At 48.7% G+C, this 18,324-nt stretch overlaps 1 protein-coding gene and 1 long non-coding RNA gene across 2 annotated transcripts in view; both read left to right on the top strand.

The window, feature by feature from the left end:
- Positions 1–18,324, top strand: part of LOC144735177 (carbonic anhydrase 2-like) — a 527,023-nt gene that overhangs the window by 102,122 nt on the left and 406,577 nt on the right. The gene's annotated exons all lie outside the window — the stretch shown is intronic.
- LOC144735217 (uncharacterized) lies at positions 1,086–17,868 on the top strand. Its single transcript, XR_013588591.1, has 4 exons — positions 1,086–1,193; positions 13,893–13,998; positions 16,073–16,234; positions 17,743–17,868. It is a non-coding gene; the product is annotated as an uncharacterized LOC144735217 (long non-coding RNA).

The raw sequence follows: 18,324 nt of genomic DNA, 5'->3' as shown, positions 1-18,324 counted from the left end.
CTGCAGTCACGATAGCTTCAAATCAAGATTTACCATCTGAGCACGACACATTTATATTTACGCGATCGAACCCAAACCCCCCCCCCCAACACTAGATTATGGATAATATTGGTTGCAAAAGTCAATTAAATTGTGAAATAGTTTAACAAATATCACGCGAGTTAATAGAGCACCGCCACAACCTCGCAGCCCGAGTTGGTGCCTGGAGGCATCGCAGAGATGAAGAGGGCCACTTCACTCCACCCGGCAAATGCCACCGCATGTGCCAGCTGTTTGGCGTGCAGTGGAGATGTCTGCAGCACCAGGGCTCTAACGTTATCCTCTAATGCCCTCAAAGGAGAAGACAAAGGATCCCCGCCCCCCGTGTAGCCTCAACAGACTGTTGGGGCAAGTGGCGTTAGCGAGCAGACCCTCTTTAGGACGGCACGGCACACGAGGGGGTTGGTGGGCCAGCACAACGGCCCGGCCGCCGATGTTTAACACACCACACCGAGTACTCCATTTTACGGCTGAGTCGACCCATATGGAGCCCAGGACCAAATTCAGATCATCGTCACTGGCGTTGGCCGTAAGCGGGAATGGAACTCTGGAGGGGGAGTCGAACTCTGGTGGCCGCAGGCGCAGTGCGCTAGCCGCTACCCTACCGCTCCCTCCCCAAATTGCAAATTCGCTCGCTTGCCTGCGAATTCCCAGAGAATAATTTCCACGGGATTAGAATACCTCGTGATAATTCCAACAGTCCCATGGTGGTGATGAGAATGACGACGGTGGTGGTGGCGGCTCTTGGACCTGGGGAAAAGAGGCTCAATCACACGCGTCCCGACAAAGGTTTAACCACGCATCAAAGACGGACAACCTCACGGACACATCGGATGGGGAGGGGGGGTCCCACAATTCTCCCACGCTCTGCGATAGATTCCACCCCACCATCAGCCACCTCGACCGCCCCTAACCCAACCCAGCCGCCCCCCCCCCACACACCTGATCAGACCTCCCCACCGCCCCCCTCCCTTCACCATGGCTCCATAAAACACCAGCACCACCAACCCCCCCCCCCCCCCCAATTGCACGCGAGAATCCGAGAGGCAGCGCCCTTGCGCAGAAAGCTGCCCGTCACTCGCCAGCCGTCCGGCGTCGCAGTGCGTGTCGCCAGTGCAGGGACATCTCTCCCTTCTCGCCTCGAGCGCACACTGGTAAGTGACGTTCAGAAAACTCGCGGCTCCTAACACGTAAGTATGTATATAACACGGAGTAAGCTTTCGCGACCAATATCATCCGTTATATAGTTTTTTTCATTTTTTTATGGGTTAGATCGCGTGAATATAAATGTGTCTTGAAACCCGCCACCACCCGACACAGCCAACTAGTAAGGTTTGTCACGTATATAAAATATGCCAATTCGGTACAGCACACGGATATGTTGTAAATGTTGTGGATTTGCTCTCCAACATATGTCCTGTTAACGTGACAAACCTTACAAATTGGCTGTGTCGGGTGGTGGCTGGTTTAACGACACATTTATATTTACGTGATCTAACCCAAAACAACTTATATTATGGACGTAAGTATGTATATAGCAGTGTGGCTTTCGCGACCGATATTATCAATAATAAATGTTTGTTAGTTTTTATTGTTGTTGGGGTTAGATCGCGTACATTTGTTTACGTTGTTTCGTTACACCATCACCACCACCACGTTCCAGACACAGCCAATTAGTAATGGTTCGTCACGCCAACAAAACGTGCCAATTCGTTGCTCCATCAGCACCACCACCACCCCGTTTGTGTCGTGAGAGTAAACCCACAACATTTGCAATGCGAGGACCGTGACGTTCCGCTGGCGATTGCGACAGCCGACTTCGCCAGGCGATACGCCAGAATTGGTGATAAAAAAGCCCCCTTGATTGTGGACAAACTCACTTTTCAGCTGCGGCGTGCAGATATCACAAGGGTTCGTTTCGTATCTCTCCCTATCAGCAGGCATGACACGCAAATTCGTGAAGCGTTCCTATCAGCAGGCATTCTTTTTAGCTCCTGAAGTTGCATTGCGAGGATGATGATGATTGAGGAGGATGAGGATCAGGAGGAGCGGTGGGTCAGTGGTTAGCGCGTCGTAACATGAAGTGCAGTCCGCCAGAGTTGGTTCGAGTCCAGGGTTACGGCTCTAACAGTGGCGAATTTTGAAAACTATACATGTGTATATTTTAATCATGTATCGTTATGAATTAACAATTGCGGGGTAGCATCCGTGGCATGTGTAAATGCATAAGTTGCCGTGTACCATTGTTTGCGTTGTGTATGAATGGGCATGCGTGTCTTACTCATTGTATGAATGGGCATGCGTGTCTTACTCATTGTATGAATGGGCATGTGTGTGTCTTACTCATTATATGAATGGACATGCGTGTCTTACTCATTGTATGAATGGGCATGTGTGTCTTACTCATTGTATGAATGGGCATGCGTGTGTCTTACTCATTGTATGAATGGACATGTGTGTGTCTTACTCATTATATGAATGGACATGCGTGTCTTACTCAATGTATGAATGGGCATGTGTGTGTCTTACTCATTGTATGAATGGGCATGGTGTGTCTTACTCATTGTATGAATGGACATGCGTGTGTCTTACTCATTGTATGAATGGACAAGCGTGTCTTACTCAATGTATGAATGGGCATGTGTGTGTCTTACTCATTGTATGAATGGGCATGGTGTGTCTTACTCATTGTATGAATGGGCATGCGTGGCTTGCTCATTGTATGAATGGGCATGCATGTCTTACTCATTGTATGAATGGACATGCGTGTGTATTACTCATTGTATGAATGGGCATGCGTGTGTCTTACTCATTGTATGACTGGACATGTGTGTGTCTTACTCATTGTATGAATGGGCATGCGCGTGTCTTACTCATTGTATGAACGGGCATGCGTGTGTCTTATTCATTGTATGAATGGGCATGTGTGTGTCTTACTCATTGTATGAACGGGCATGCGTGTTTTTTACTCATTGTATGAATGGGCATGTGTGTGTCTTACTCATTGTGTGAATGGGCATGTGTGTGTCTTACTCATTGTATGAATGGACATGCGTGTGTCTTACTCATTGTATGAATAGGCATGTGTGTGTCTTACTCATTGTATGAATGGGCATGTGTGTGTCTTACTCATTGTATGAATGGGCATGTGCGTGTCTTACTCATTGTGTGAATGGACATGCGTGTCTTACTCATTGTATGAATGGACATGTGTGTGTCTTACTCATTGTATGAATAGGCATGTGTGTGTCTTACTCATTGTATGAATGGGCATGTGTGTGTCTTACTCATTGTATGAATGGGCATGCGTATCTTACTCATTGTATGAATGGGCATGTGTGTGTCTTACTCATTGTGTGAATGGGCATGCGTGTCTTAGTCATTGTATGAATGGACATGCGTGTGTCTTACTCATTGTATGAATGGACATGGCGTGTCTTACTCATTGTATGAATGGACATGGCGTGTCTTACTCATTGTATGAATGGGCATGTGTGTCTTAGTCATTGTATGAATGGACATGCGTGTGTCTTACTCATTGTATGAATAGGCATGTGTGTGTCTTACTCATTGTATGAATGGGCATGTGTGTGTCTTACTCATTGTATGAATGGGCATGCGTATCTTACTCATTGTATGAATGGGCATGTGTGTGTCTTACTCATTGTATGAATGGGCATGTGTGTGTCTTACTCATTGTATGAATGGGCATGTGTGTCTTACTCATTGTATGAATGGACATGTGTGTGGCTTACTCATTGTATCAATGGGCATGCCTGTGTCTTACTCATTGTATGAATGGACATGGCGTGTCTTACTCATTGTATGAATGGACATGGCGTGTCTTACTCATTGTATGAATGGGCATGTGTGTGTCTTACTCATTGTATGAATGGACATGGCGTGTCTTACTCATTGTATGAATGGACATGGCGTGTCTTACTCATTGTATGAATGGACATGGCGTGTCTTACTCATTGTATGAATGGACATGGCGTGTCTTACTCATTGCATGAATGGACATGGCGTGTCTTACTCATTGTATGAATGGGCATGCGTGTGTCTTACTCATTGTATCAATGGACATGCGTGTCTTACTCATTGTATGAATGGGCATGCGTGTCTTACTCATTGTATGAATGGACATGGCGTGTCTTACTCATTGGAGCCACAGTGCAGGGGCGAAATCATCGCGTTGCAGACTCGCTTCGTTTGAAGCACGTCACGGTAGCGGTAAGAAATGCGGTAACAGTGATCGAGGACATTGAAGCGAGTTTTTTGGTGAAGCTGTTGCCGTTGCGTTTGACAGAGACGCCCAGGCACAACAATAAAACACTCAACACATTCGTTAACGACACTGCCTTCAAATATATTTATATCCTGTAATATAGGTGACGTTTCGGGCAATGGCCCTTCTTCACATCACATGCAGACCCGTTGGCCCCGTAACGTCACCTGTTGTACATATTAGGAGTCTGAAGAGTAAAGCTTCGCCTGGTCTTAAAGAACATTTTACAGCAATGTAACGGTTGTTATGCACTTCTTTTTGAATGGAAGATTAAAGACGTGAGCCGCAGCTGTGCGGTTGTGGCCACGCAACCTAAAATCACGGACCGCATAGTAGACCCACTGTGGTCAGGGCTCCTTCAACGGAGGAAGAGAAGGAACAGCGACACGACGCGAACTCTCTCTCTCTTTTTTACGATCAGTGGAAACAAGAAGATGCTCGGTGTATTCGGCACTTTGCTTCATTCATCATTTCGTAATTTTTTTTTTAACTTTGCTTTATGTCAACCTCCACCTCTCGCTCACTCTCTCGCTCACCCCCTCGCTCACTCTCTCGCTCTCTCTCGCTCTGCACGCAGCCCTTCTCGCAGTCCGACGGCCTCCGACGGGTAGCTCATATCAGCATGCAGAGCTCCCCGTCATCTGCCACCGAGCACACGGCCTCCTCCATCGCCCACTGCTCACTCTGCTGAAGCCCTCTCGTCGTGGCCAACAGCTCGGCAATGGCACGTAGCTCCTGAACCACATTGCCGTACGCAAGGGATAAAGACACATCGAGACACATGAAGACACAGAAAGATACATAGAGACCCAGAGATGTATACACACCAACAGAGACCCACAGGGGCACGTTAAAGACACGCGATCGTGGGTCCATGCAACCCAAACTAAGGACCATAAAGTAAGCCCACTGGAATCTCGGGCTGAGCAGCTACAATATGTGACCTTTCTTTGCAGAAATATGTTAGAGACGGAACGGATATATATATTTTTTTATTTTTTTATATTAATCTATTTTGTTTGTAATAATTATGTTTTCTTGTTATGCTTATATGCCCCCCCCCCCCGTTAATTATGCATTCATTGTTTTAGTTTTGATTTGCTAAGTGTACGTTTTGTTTTTGTATCGTCTGTGTAAGGGGCTGGCGAACTGATGTCGCAGCGTTGTGCGATGGCAATTGCATGAATGTCGCCAATAAAAATGTCATTATTATTATTATCATCATTACCATGCGCAAGGCGAGCGTAGAAAGCGGTCTCGCGCGATCTGACCCGGCAACCCCCGCTGCGGGTGACATTGGCCGCGAATTGCCTCCCACGTTGTCGAAACCGATCAGTGTCGAAACGCGCTTTCCTCGTGCACGCCGAGACGCGACACATCGACAGCCCCCCCCCCCCGCTCGCCATCGACGGCTTCGTTCGAAGCGGGGGAGGTCTACTGCCAGCGACTCTGTCGGCAGCGTGGGGCCGTCCTGATGGTGCAGACACTCACGGCCCTGCGGTTGGAGGGTTCAATGTTCCACGCCGGCGTTCCTTCAATGGGGGGGGGGAAGGAACGCCGGTGTAGGGGGGGAGAGAGGGTGGGACCACTTTCGCCGATAAGACATCATCAGTGCGTGAGGGTCGCCACGCATTGTTTGAAACCATTGGGGGTTTGAGGGCAGCACGATGATGATGATGGGGGGGGGGGGGGGGCGGGGGGGGGTCTCACTCTCGGTTTATTGTCGGGGGCTCCCCGCACGTCAAGGGCCGCACTAAAAGGACACGGGGGGGGGGGGGCATGACGGTGTAGAACTCCGCGCTCAGCGGACTGCGGCCCTTTCTCAAGAGACGCGGGGATCAAACAAATCACGCGGCACACCGGCAAGAGGTCACAACGGCTTGGCGCGACGGGCCCCCCACCCCCCCCCCTTCGATCTTCTTCGCCGCAGTCGCCTCCTGTCCCACCTCGACGGGACGCCTTTCCCGATATTCCGCACAAAGGCGGCCGCTTCTGGCGGCTGCCGTTGGCGACAGCTCGAGGGAGTTCCGTTGCGGTGCTGCAGGGGATCATCCGAGGAGATGTTTCCTACGCGGTGTGATTCTACTGACAGGCGCATTGGTCGGTTGTGGAGAAGCTCCCCCTCCTGCCCCCTCCCTTCACCCCCCCTTCCCCCCCTTCCCCCCGCCCTCTTCCCCCCCTTCAACCCCCCGCACCTTCCCCCCCCCCGCCCCCTTCCCACCGCCCTCTCTCCCCCCCCGCCCTCTTCCCCCCCCCCCGCCCCCCCGGCCTCTTCCCCCCCCTCCCCCCCGGCCTCTTCCCCCCCCCCGCCCCCCCATGATTTCCAGAGAGAGTTGCGTGTGCCGAGAGCTGCACTCACTCCACGCTCCTGTTTCGGCTCCGCCGTGTGAGCCCTTTGGATTTGGAGCCAGACGCGAGATCCTCCACTGGGGCAGAGCGATTCCTCGCCGGCTACAATTCAGCGTGACGCTTGATCACTTGATCGCTCGCTTGATCGCTTGATCGCCTGATTGGTTGTGTGGCACGTGAGAGGTTGACGGTGTGGCCGGACAGCCAATTACCCGTTCACCACAGTGGAGGCTGACGCTAAAGGCGTTATCGAGAATTTGGCTGCTATAAAAGTGCACGTGTTAAGCCACTTAGTTGAGCTATCATTTGTGGCCAGGTCGCTTCCGCAAAAACGTCCTATATAGCTCAGCGGACCTTACCTGCTAAAATAATAGTAGTAGAATTAAGAAACTTGCACCATCCTTTCAACTTCAAGAGCAAATGAAGAGCAATGTGAGTGAAACGACTCACCTCGTCACGGCTGGATTGTCACGATTCGGATTCCATTTATAATCAATCGATTTTTGTCTAATTTTTCACCGTCTCTTGTGTATTGTTTACGTGGCGTTGTCTCTCTCCGTGGGCTGATCGAATCATACGTTTAGAGCATTTGGGTGCTGTGAATTTCCACATGATATGCCACTTCATTGGGCCGTCATTTGTGGCCAGATGGCTTTTGAAAACGAGCTCAGTAGCTCAGTGAATGTCCCCACCTCCCCATCCCTGAGTGCCGGGTTCATCGCACGGCGTGCGAGCCACCGTGTACCGCCCCTCCATCCCACTGCGTACGGAACGCTGCACATGAGACGTATAACTCGGCTCTTCCGTCAAGGTATTTGGCCCAAAAAGGGACCTCCGATAAGCGCGGGTTGGCGAACGTACGGTGCAAAAGAAGTTCAACGTACGTACTGACTCTCAGTGTCATAATCAAGGGAGTCAAGGAAGCCTTCGGTGGCAGGAGGCTCGAGCCGTCGTGAGAGTGGGAGGGGTGGGGCTGGGTGGGGAGGGGCTGGTCACCCCGTGGTGCCCTTATAAAACTCAACGTTTAACCTACTCACGCCGGCTTGTGCCCGCCCTCACAGTCGGGCATATTTGCGGAATACACCACGCCGCCATTGACCCTGGCCATTGACCGAGCAACCCAACGTTCCTACCAGCTCCCTCCGCAGGAATGTGTTAATACGCTTCCAGGCCGCACTAAGCATGTAGCTGTCAGAGCGGTTAAAGTTATTTGTATTTCTCTCAATTTCAATGGATTCTCGAATTAGTCTCGGCCAGTAATAATTCGTTTTACACAACACTTCAACGTTATCAACATAAATTGAGTGTCCTTGTTGGCAAGCCTGTTCTGCCACTGCCGGCAGTTGTGTTTGAGAGTATTTCATATTTCTTTGTTATTATTTTAGTCTTACGCTGATGGATGTCACATCCCGGCGTGAGAGTGAATGTCGATGCCTGGAATTTGCAACGCTCTTGCAGCCTCCCATAGCGTCGTGCAATTCGGTGACTAAATATTTGGAAGTGAACTGCCAACTCACGGGAGACGAACCCGAGAGAGACAGGTGATTTCTATGACTTGCCAAGGGCCTGTGCTTTGCCAATGGAGATTTGGGGGTTTTCAATCAACTGTCGGTCCCAATCCGATTTCCACCGGCAGGCGATACATCAATTGGAATCGTCATTTCATTCCTCCCCCCCCCCCTACAATCTGTTGATTGCGCTGCCACTCTGAAGGGAAGCCTCGATAGGAAATGTATGGGTGTGACACTGGTGTGAGGTTTTTACAAATTAATTGAGATTTTCTCAAAAGAAAAATCGGTAACTTTGTGGCCCTCATTCACGTGTTGTTTGGTACATCAAACAAACTATACAGTAGCTCATTTTCAGAAGTGGCCTGGCCCAAAATGATAGCTAAACGAAGTGGCTTATCATCGTGTGGACATTGATAGCAGCCGAACAGTTTAAAACGCGCGTTTCTAAATTTGAAGTGAAACCCCGGAGGATCTGGAGAAAAATCCACGCGACCACGGGGAGAGAGACACGCAAACTCCAAATATACAGCAGCAGGCGTCAGGGTCGTGATCGAACGAACGACCTCCTGCATACCAGGCAAGGTAGTTAACATCTCGCCACGTGCAAATCTGGGTCCTCGGCTACACAACGGACGATTATGTTTTTGTCGTTTTCATCAGTTTTATAAAACGCAAACATTGCAATTTAGAAAGACACATCTTTTGACGAAATTGCTGGTGAGAGATTTCATTGTTACACGGAGAATCCCATTTGCCCAGCCAACAGCCAGCCAGAACAGTCGAGGAATAAACTATTTGAATAGTCATAATAAGGGTTGGATTAGATTGCATACGAATAAATGTGTCGTAACCCTCCACCACCCGACACGGCCAGTCAGGTTTGTCACGTAAACAGAACGCGCCAATTAGTTACTATTTCAGCCCACCGGTGTGTTGGAGAGTAAATCCACAACATTTACAATTTGGGTAGTAAGACGTTTCGCTGGTAATTACATCAACCAGCATCGTCGGGCGATTTGCCAGAAAAGTGAGGCCATCCACTTGCTGCCGGTCTTAAATAGAGCAAGATGACGTCATCACTGAACCCATCAAGTGCAGAGGTCAGAGGAGGGGAGGGGGGTACTGTAATTGTATGATAGATTAGTAATCAGTTAATTAGTATGTGTTTCCCCTATGAAGAATTGTAATTGTAAGATGTATTGCTTAATACTGGTAGGAACCCACTGGTGCCACCAGCACACAGGGGATTATTGTTTCCATCCGTCCGTCGTGCAGGGAAAGGCTGGGTGGGGAGGGAGGGGCTGGGTGGGGAGGGGAAGGTGGGGAGGGGCTGGGTGGAGAGGGTCGGGTCGGGAGGGGCTGGGTGGGGAGGGTCTGGTCGGGAGGGGCTGGGTGGGGAGGGTGGGGCTGGGTGGGGAGGGTGGGAGGGGTGGGGCTAGATGGGGAGGGGCTGGTCACCCCGTGGTGCCCTTATAAAACTCAACGTTTAACCTACTCACGCCGGCTTGTGCCCGCCCTCACATTCGGGCATATTTGCGGAATACACCACGCCACCGTTGACCCTGGCCATTGATCGAGCAACCCAACGTTCCTACCAGCTCCCTCCGCAGGAATGTGTTAATAAGCTTCCAGGCCGCACTAAGCATGTAGCTGTCAGAGTGGTTAAAGTTATTTGTATTTCTCTCAATTTCAATGGATTCTTTAATTAGTCTCGTCCAGTAATAATTCGTTTTACACGACACTTCAACGTTATCAACATAAATTGAGTGTCCTTGTTGGCAAGCATGTTCTGCCACTGCCGACAGTTGTGTTTGAGAGTATTTAATATTTCTTTACTCTGGTTCTTTCGGTAAAATCACGAAGGTAGAAAAATAAATAGTTTTTTGGTGTTCTTTTAGTCTTACGCTGATGTCACGTCCGGTCTGTCCAATATAGCATCTGCCACACAAGCAATTGCCAGCGAAACGTCGTATTCAAATTGTAAATGTTGTGGATTTACTCTCCAACACACCGGTGGGCTCATGTAGTAACTAATTGGCGTTTTGTTTACGTGGCAAATCCCTTACTGGCCGTGTCGGTTGGTGGAGGGTTACGACACATTTATACTTACACGATCTAACCCAACAACCTTCATTATGAATAACATTGGTCGCGAAAGCCTATGTTTTAAACCATTTGAATAGCAGTATTACGAGTATATATGTGTGTTTAACAATGTTTAAATGTACGAGCAAAATCTGTATAAACGTTAAATGCTTTACCGCTTTTGTCATTCTGGGAACGATATTGAATTTTACATCTTTAATACATCAGTAGGATATGCTACTTCCATAACCTCTGATTGAGCAGCATATCAAAAGCAATTGGGGATGTCATTTACATGTGTCACATCTGATCGGCGGGGGAATGAGAGCCTTTGATAGATTATTTGTTTATATAAATCAAGAAAAGTAAAGCGGTCAAGGCACACTCCTCGTGAGACGGGAACGGAAATTGGTTGCGAATGAGATACTTGTTCTTCTGGATGGATTTACCGACGTGGAAGAGCTCAGACAAGTGTGGGCGCGCCGAGCGAACAGCAGAGACAACTAAAACTCAATTGGGATTGTAATTTGGATAACAGAATTGAGATTGAGTCGAATGCCGCTGAGAAATTCACTGCAACATCCTGGATGCACGCCGGGTTCTGGGTCTCCCCTAGGTCGGCTCAGCCTTAAACGAGTACCCGGTGCGGTGTGATAAAACATTGACACGAGGGAGACGAAGGGCGACCGGGCGTGGTGTTGGCCACCTCACGACCTCGTGTGCCGTGCCGGTCTTCATAGGCGCTTGCTAACAGCACCTGCCCCAACAGTCTGTTACAGGGTATACGGGGGGTGTCTCTGTGTTGTGGCCTGCAGTGTGATGGTTGAACAGTGTGATGGATGAACTCGGCGTGATGGATGAACACGGTGTGGTGTGATGGTTGAACACGGCGTGATGGTTGAACACGGCGTGATGGTTGAACACGGTGTGATGGTTGAACAGTGTGATGGATGAACACGGTGTGATGGATGAACACGGTGTGGTGTGATGGTTGAACACGGCGTGATGGTTGAACACGGCGTGATGGTTGAACACGGTGTGATGGTTGAACACGGCGTGATGGTTGAACACGGTGTGATGGATGAACACGGTGTGATGGTTGAACACGGCGTGATGGTTGAACACGGTGTGATGGATGAACACGGTGTGATGGTTGAACACGGTGTGATGGGTGAACAGTGTGATGGATGAACACGGTGTGATGGTTGAACACGGTGTGATTGGTGAACAGCGTGATGGATGAACACGGTGTGATGGATGAACACGGTGTGATGGTTGAACACGGTGTGATGGTTGAACACGGTGTGATGGGTGAACAGTGTGATGGATGAACACGGCGTGATGGTTGAACACGGTGTGATTGGTGAACAGCGTGATGGATGAACACGGTGTGATGGATGAACACGGTGTGATGGTTGAACACGGTGTGATTGGTGAACAGCGTGATAGATGAACACGGTGTGATGGATGAACACGGTGTGATGGTTGAACACGGCGTGATGGTTGAACACGGCGTGATGGTTGAACACGGCGTGATGGATGAGACGACAAAAGACAGTCCTCAACATGGGTAGAGGAATGAACGCGTGACGCTCACGGGAGCAGTCGCTCTATGGTAGTAGCGACAAAAGGGTGACACGGAAGCTTCTGACTACCGGCGAGCAAAGTGACTTGGATTGACCAGTGACTGCTTCACGTTGAATTCATTCAAGTCAAGGACGGATTATCCTCGTAGCAAAAGTAGCTACTGTACATATGCTACGGGCCCCGCACTTTCAAGGGCCCCGCGCTAAATGCTTTCAAGATATCAATTCCATTTCAGTGATACTGCACTTGCTATATTACTATAGTACTATACTGCCTTCAACTTTTACGAACGACTGGGTGTTTTTAAGGTTAGCGATTTGTATTATCTGGCTGTATAGCAAATGAAAAAATACAATTACTTTACTATGCAAATTAAACATTTGTGTTTTTATTATTAGTAATATTTAGGGCCCCTTTATAACACATGTTACAGGCCCCGCACTAGCTTAATCCGGCACTGTATCAAGTACCTACACTGGTGGTGCTATTCGGTCAACAGCAACGCCCTTTGTGTAACAAGTAAAACAAATATAACAGTCGTAGTTTCTGAGCTGAGATCATGGTTCTACATAGCAAAGGTAGCAGCGACTAACTAAGTTCGATACGTTAAAAAGGGGGAAACGGGGGCCTTACCTGGCAAAAAAAATTACATTGTCATAGTAAGTGAGTTAGAATTAACAAATGCGTTAGCTGAGACCGACAATTATGAAAGTAGTGTAGGAGGTCAGACAGGGAGTCACAGATTGATGACGAGTAGTAGTAGCAAATAAGCGAAGCCAAGAGCCCACTTCAGTGTTATCTCGTGTTAAAGAGAAACGATCTATCAAATTCCTTTACAATAACGTTTTTTTACCTTTCTATATTTTTAAAAAAGAAATCAAATTTAGCACCATTGGTTATGGCCCAAATTTGAGAATTGAGATAAATGCCATCACGCACAATCAGCGCCGATATTCCCAGCAGGGTTGTGTTCTCCGCACGGTCGGTAATCTCTGCCACTTATACCCGGCAGTGGCAGGAATGGCACACAGTGTCCCCTACACCTGCAATGGCTCACTTGTCCGTATGACTTCCACATTCATCCACCTCGGGCACACAATTTAAACATTGCTGCGAGCGACAATACATTCGCAGCCTCGCGCTTGATTCTCTTACGTATTTATTTATTGGCAGAAAATGTATTTTGCCAGATTTACGACATGCATCCCACGGAGGTCGTAGGCAGTAGTCAATGTATGTAGTAAATATGTTGAACTTCTTTCGCACCGTACGTAGCCGACCGTGCTAATCGGAGGTGCGGAGGAAGGACAACAAACTAAACACACACACACACAAAAGCAGTTGTAAATAAATTAGTTTCCAACTGAAATTATATAAAAGTGCATAGCTGCAGTGACTTCCTATCTCGGAAGAGCATTCCAGACGGTTGCAGAAGTGCATCCGATGCGGTGACCGTCTTTGTTCGATGGCCAGCCAAAAGCCGTCGCTGTGAGGATGAGCGGAGTTTTTGTGATGGTTTATGCTCCTTGACGAGATCAGAGAGGTATTGTGGTTCATTTGTGGCGAGCACTTCGTGTGTAATGAGTGGGACCTTAGTATAATGTTTTTGTTCGGCAACCGGAAGCCAAGGCATCTTGAGAGGCATCTTGAGAGAGTAAAATGGCTTTGTCCACATGTGTCACACGACCTCCTGGCCACTTGCAACCCACGATCATGTTTCAAATGAGAGCGTAACTACTCGTTCAAATTAACGCAAAACTGTGCAATAACACCGCGGATAGGAATTCAAATGTTTTCAACGCATAGGCTTGTCACGTGAACAACCGCGACAATGTTGGATTTCTATCGTTCTTTGGAACGGTCATTTTAAAAGCAACGCTTACGTGGACCAGACAATCAAACGCAACTGAAAAGCGTTATGGCGAGTTTAGGGAGTTGTTTTTGTTAATTGTATATATATATTCATGTTTTATTTTACAGTAATTTTTTTAATTCACACTTCAATGCCCGTTTTTGTTGTTGTTTTTTCACAGAATTTTGCGAGCAGAGTCGCAATGTCCCTCCGGAACTCGTGGCCATTCATATTCATCTCGACGTTCCTTCTGGTGTGTGGCACAGTGTCAAGCCTACCCTACGGCCGTACGTACTCACACCCCGCCGTACGCATTCACACTCACGCACGCACGCGCGCATGCCACGCATCCACACGCACAAACGTCAAGCGACCAGAGCCAGAAGACCTCAGGCCTCTTCGGACACCGTTGCCCGGGCGGACGCATCGACAGATCACGCCAGAGTCCCTGCGCGCGATCGTCGGCGGCCCACCACGCGACTGGAGGCGCAACCCGGGGTAGACCACGGCCTGACGTGGACACGCGCGATCTGAGGGGCCCATCTTCCACACCACGACATTGGCTTGCATTTCAGCGTGGCGGCTATGGCGGGACAGGGTTGCCTGGTGGCGGCTATTTGGGGACTGCTACGCGCCCCGAGCGGCAATGCACGTGATGATGATGATGATGACACGCGCAAAGACAAAGGTCCCCCGTGTAGCCTTTAACAGACTGTTGGGGCAAGTGCTGTTCACGAGTTGCACCCATGAATGTCAGCACGGCACACGAGGGGGGGGGGAGGTCAATACCACGCCCGACCGCCTTTGTCTCCCCAGTGCTGATGTTTGCACGCCGCACCAGGTACTCATTTGAGGCCGAGTCGACATACGGGGAGGCCCAGGATTGGGGCAAATATTCGCCACTATTATTGGTCATAAGCGGGAATCGGACTCGGGGTCGCCGGGTTCGTATTGAGGACATTGGGTAGGTTTTTGATCATTTGAATACTATAATTTTTCGAGATTGCTGAATTCACACCTTTATGCATAACGATCGATGAGTTTAAATCATCGGAGTTGTTTCAGGCAATGTGGATCATTGTCAACCCTGTTTCATCGTCCATGTACTTGTTAATGCGTGAACAACTTACACACGCCACATCTTGCTGAATATGCTAAAGTTGTTTGTGAGTATCGTTCTTCAACTCGCCGGTAATTGGGCCCAAAACGTGATTTAAGTTAATTTATTTTGGCGATGTTGGGTGGTGGAGGGTCTTGCGACACATATCTGGCCACATCGTTACGTGGCCTAACGCAAAGAAAATTAAATGAATCATGCTGGGAAAATCGATGCTTGTCCATCCATCAGTATGTCTATCTATCGCCCACCAATGGCATTTGTGTACGTATGTTGAAATTCTTTTGCACCGCACGTAGCCAACCGTGCTAATTGGAAGTGCGGGGAAGGACAACAAATTCAACAACATTTCACAGAGTCGCTCGGAGGGGAAGGAGCAGAGGAGAGTCTTGAGCCTGGAATTGGCGATGGGCAGGGGAGTGGACAGCACAGATGGCTGGGGTAGGAAATTGACCTTCGTGTATTGGTTGTGCCCGCTGCTATCCGACCACTGAAATCGTTCTCTCGGTCAGCGCTCTTCGCTCATTTTCAGAATGGGGGGGGGGGGGGGGTCACTTTCGCCGATAGGACATCGCCAGTGTAAGGACCCGCCACGCATTGTTGACCATTAGGGGTTCGACAGCAGCACGCTGATGACGATGGGAGGGTGTTGTCACCATACTCTTTGGTTTTTTTCGGTAAAGTCACGTAGGTGAAAACAAAATAGAAATAAAACAACTAAAATAAATCACGACGTTTCGGAAGCAACACAAGCATCCGTCATCAGGTGTGACCGCTCCAGCAAAATTACTGTAGCTGGAGCGGTTACACCTGATGACGGATACTTGTGTTGCTTCCGAAACGTCGTGATTTAATTTCGTTGTTTAATTTTTATTGTATTTAGTTTTCACGTACGTGACTTTACCGAAAAAACCAAAGAGTATGGATCCTTGCAGTCACGAAAACCGGTGAGCAAAGGGACTTGGATTGACCAGTGACTGCTTCACGTTGAATTCATTCAAGTCAAGGACGGATTATCCTCGTAGCAAAAGTAGCTACATATGCCACGGGCCCCTAGATGTTGTCACCGTTTGTGTTTTGTCGGGGGGAGGGGGGGGCACTAAAGGCCACCAGGGGCCGCCTGTGACACGCGGGCCTTGCAATGAAGAGCCACTCTGCTCTGGCTCCGCAGACGGCTGCGATGTCATCACGTTTTGCGCTCGCCCGTCAGGACGCTGTTCTCCGTGTGTGTCTGCCGCTCGCAGATGGAGGGCAGCAGCAGCAGCAGGGCTGCTGTAAGCTGCTGCCCCCGTTGCTGCCCCCGCTGCTGCCCCGCACCGTGCAGGCTTTGTGCCGGGAGCTCTCCTTTTTGCTCTCTCCGGGGCACTGCCGGCGCTTGCCGAGGGCAGCCCGGTTCGGAAAACGCGGTGAGCTCTCTCAGTCTCAGTCTCCCTGTGTGGTGTACACGTGTCTCCCTGTGTGGTGTACACGTGGATCCCTGTGTGTACACGTGTTTGGCTCCGTGTGTACACGTGTCTCCCTGTGTGTACACGTGTCTCCCTGTGTGTACACGTGGATCTCTGTGCTAGATGAAGCTAGTTGTAGATGAAGCTAGTTAGTTGTAAGATAGTTGTAATTACTGGCGAAACGTCGTACTCAGATTGTAAATGTTGTGGCTTGGCTCTCCAACACACCGGTTAGTGCTGTACTAGTATACTACACTATACACTACACTACTATACACTACACATTAGTGCTGTACTAGTGACGAATTGGCCACGTTCTGTTTACGTAACAACCCTTACTAGTTGGCTGTGCCGGGTGGTGGCGGATTTTAACGACACATTTATATATTTACGCGATATAACCCCAAAACCTCTATTATGGATGCTATTGGTCGCGAAAGCCTACTACGTATTATAACAATAATGATGTTGATCCAGCCAAACACACCACACTTAGGCATACGGTGGAAGCGCATGCCCGCCACATGGCACTTGGTCCACGGTGTCGTCGTGATTTTGTTTGCACTTGTGAGCTCCTCACATTTCAGCCTGGATCAATTCCTGGTAGATTTCAGGCAGCCAGCCTAAACATGTTAAGGTAAGATAGTTAACTATTAAAAAAAGATTTTAGATTTTACTAGGATAGGGGCCATCCATTGATTAGGTACGCAAACATCTGTCAAAACTTGACCCCTTCCCCCCTCCCTGTACGCACGCCCCCCACCTGCGTACGTTCGCTTGACGCACCCCCCCCTCCACGAATCCTATAGAACGGCCGATATTTAATCCACGCAGAAACGATCAAGGATTAATACTATTAACGTGTTTAAGCAAACAGAGAGTCCACCTCCGGACTATCTAACTCATTTGAAGGCCAATGTAGACAAATTATTATCGAGGTCACCCCCCCCCCTTGTTTCCTGTGCGTACATTGTCATTAGACCCCCCATACGCACGCGTACGCATTTGGGTTAACCACCCCCCCTCCCCCCTCCATGCGTACGTACTAAATGTATGGCCCCTTAAGCCCCACGGGAGCTATATAGCTCTTTTTCAGAAGCGACATGGCTATCACAAATGAGAGCTCGACGAAGTGGCTTATCATCACGTGGACATTTATAGCAGCCAAATACTCGAAACGCGTGTTTCTAAATGTGGAGGGAAAGACCGGTGAACCCGGATAAATCTTGGCCTCACGGGGAGAACATGCAGCAGGCGTCAGGGTCGGGATCGAACCCACGACCTCCTGTATACCAGGCGAGGTAGTTAACATCTCGCCACCGTGGCGCCCCTGCCAAATCGTCCAAATGTAGGGTTCATTTTATTTATTTCTCGCAGGGAGATTTCATTTCCACGTAATACATTTTGCTTAGATTTTTTTTAGGAGTGTCAGAATGAAGTATAACGATTTCTCCTGGCGTTTGTTTCAGGTCAGCCGCACTTCCCAAGATTTGGATGAAGATGAGACTCCTCCGCACACCGTCCTGGGTACTCACACGGCTTAGAAAATAAAAATACTCGGACCACTGCGTCACTCTTACAATGCGTGTTTTGGAGGGGGGAACAAATAAAAATACGTACATGTGAGTCTATTGATAATGACTTTATTTTTATAGTTGGTACAGTCAGTAAAGTCTGTCCAATGGCAGTGTGATTTTAAGACATCTGATATGGCATCTAGCACTTCATAAGTGGACTGCTCCTGTAAATATTAAAATAAAAAACCTGGAACAGAAATTCACCAACTTGGCATTCGTGGCCATATCGAGCATGTAGAAGAGTTGTCGCAAGTTGATTGCAGCGTGGTGACATCTGAATAAAATAATTTTAACGTCAGGTTGACTTGTTAAGAAAAATGACAACAAAATTTACTTGTTTTTTTCTTTCTTTCTTTCGCAATGTAGATATATTTTCATTTGAAAATGTGTCGGGCATGGCTGACTACAAACGTCATAACAAAGCATGCAAGTGCAACACAAGTTTGAAATCGGAAACCTCAAGCTTCGATTGTC

Source organism: Lampetra planeri, chromosome 54 (genome assembly GCF_965212315.1).
Source record: "Lampetra planeri chromosome 54, kcLamPlan1.2.h2, whole genome shotgun sequence".
NCBI lineage: Eukaryota > Metazoa > Chordata > Hyperoartia > Petromyzontiformes > Petromyzontidae > Lampetra > Lampetra planeri.
The sequence above is the reverse complement of the archived record's forward strand: the minus strand, read 5'-3'. Positions and strand labels throughout refer to the sequence as shown.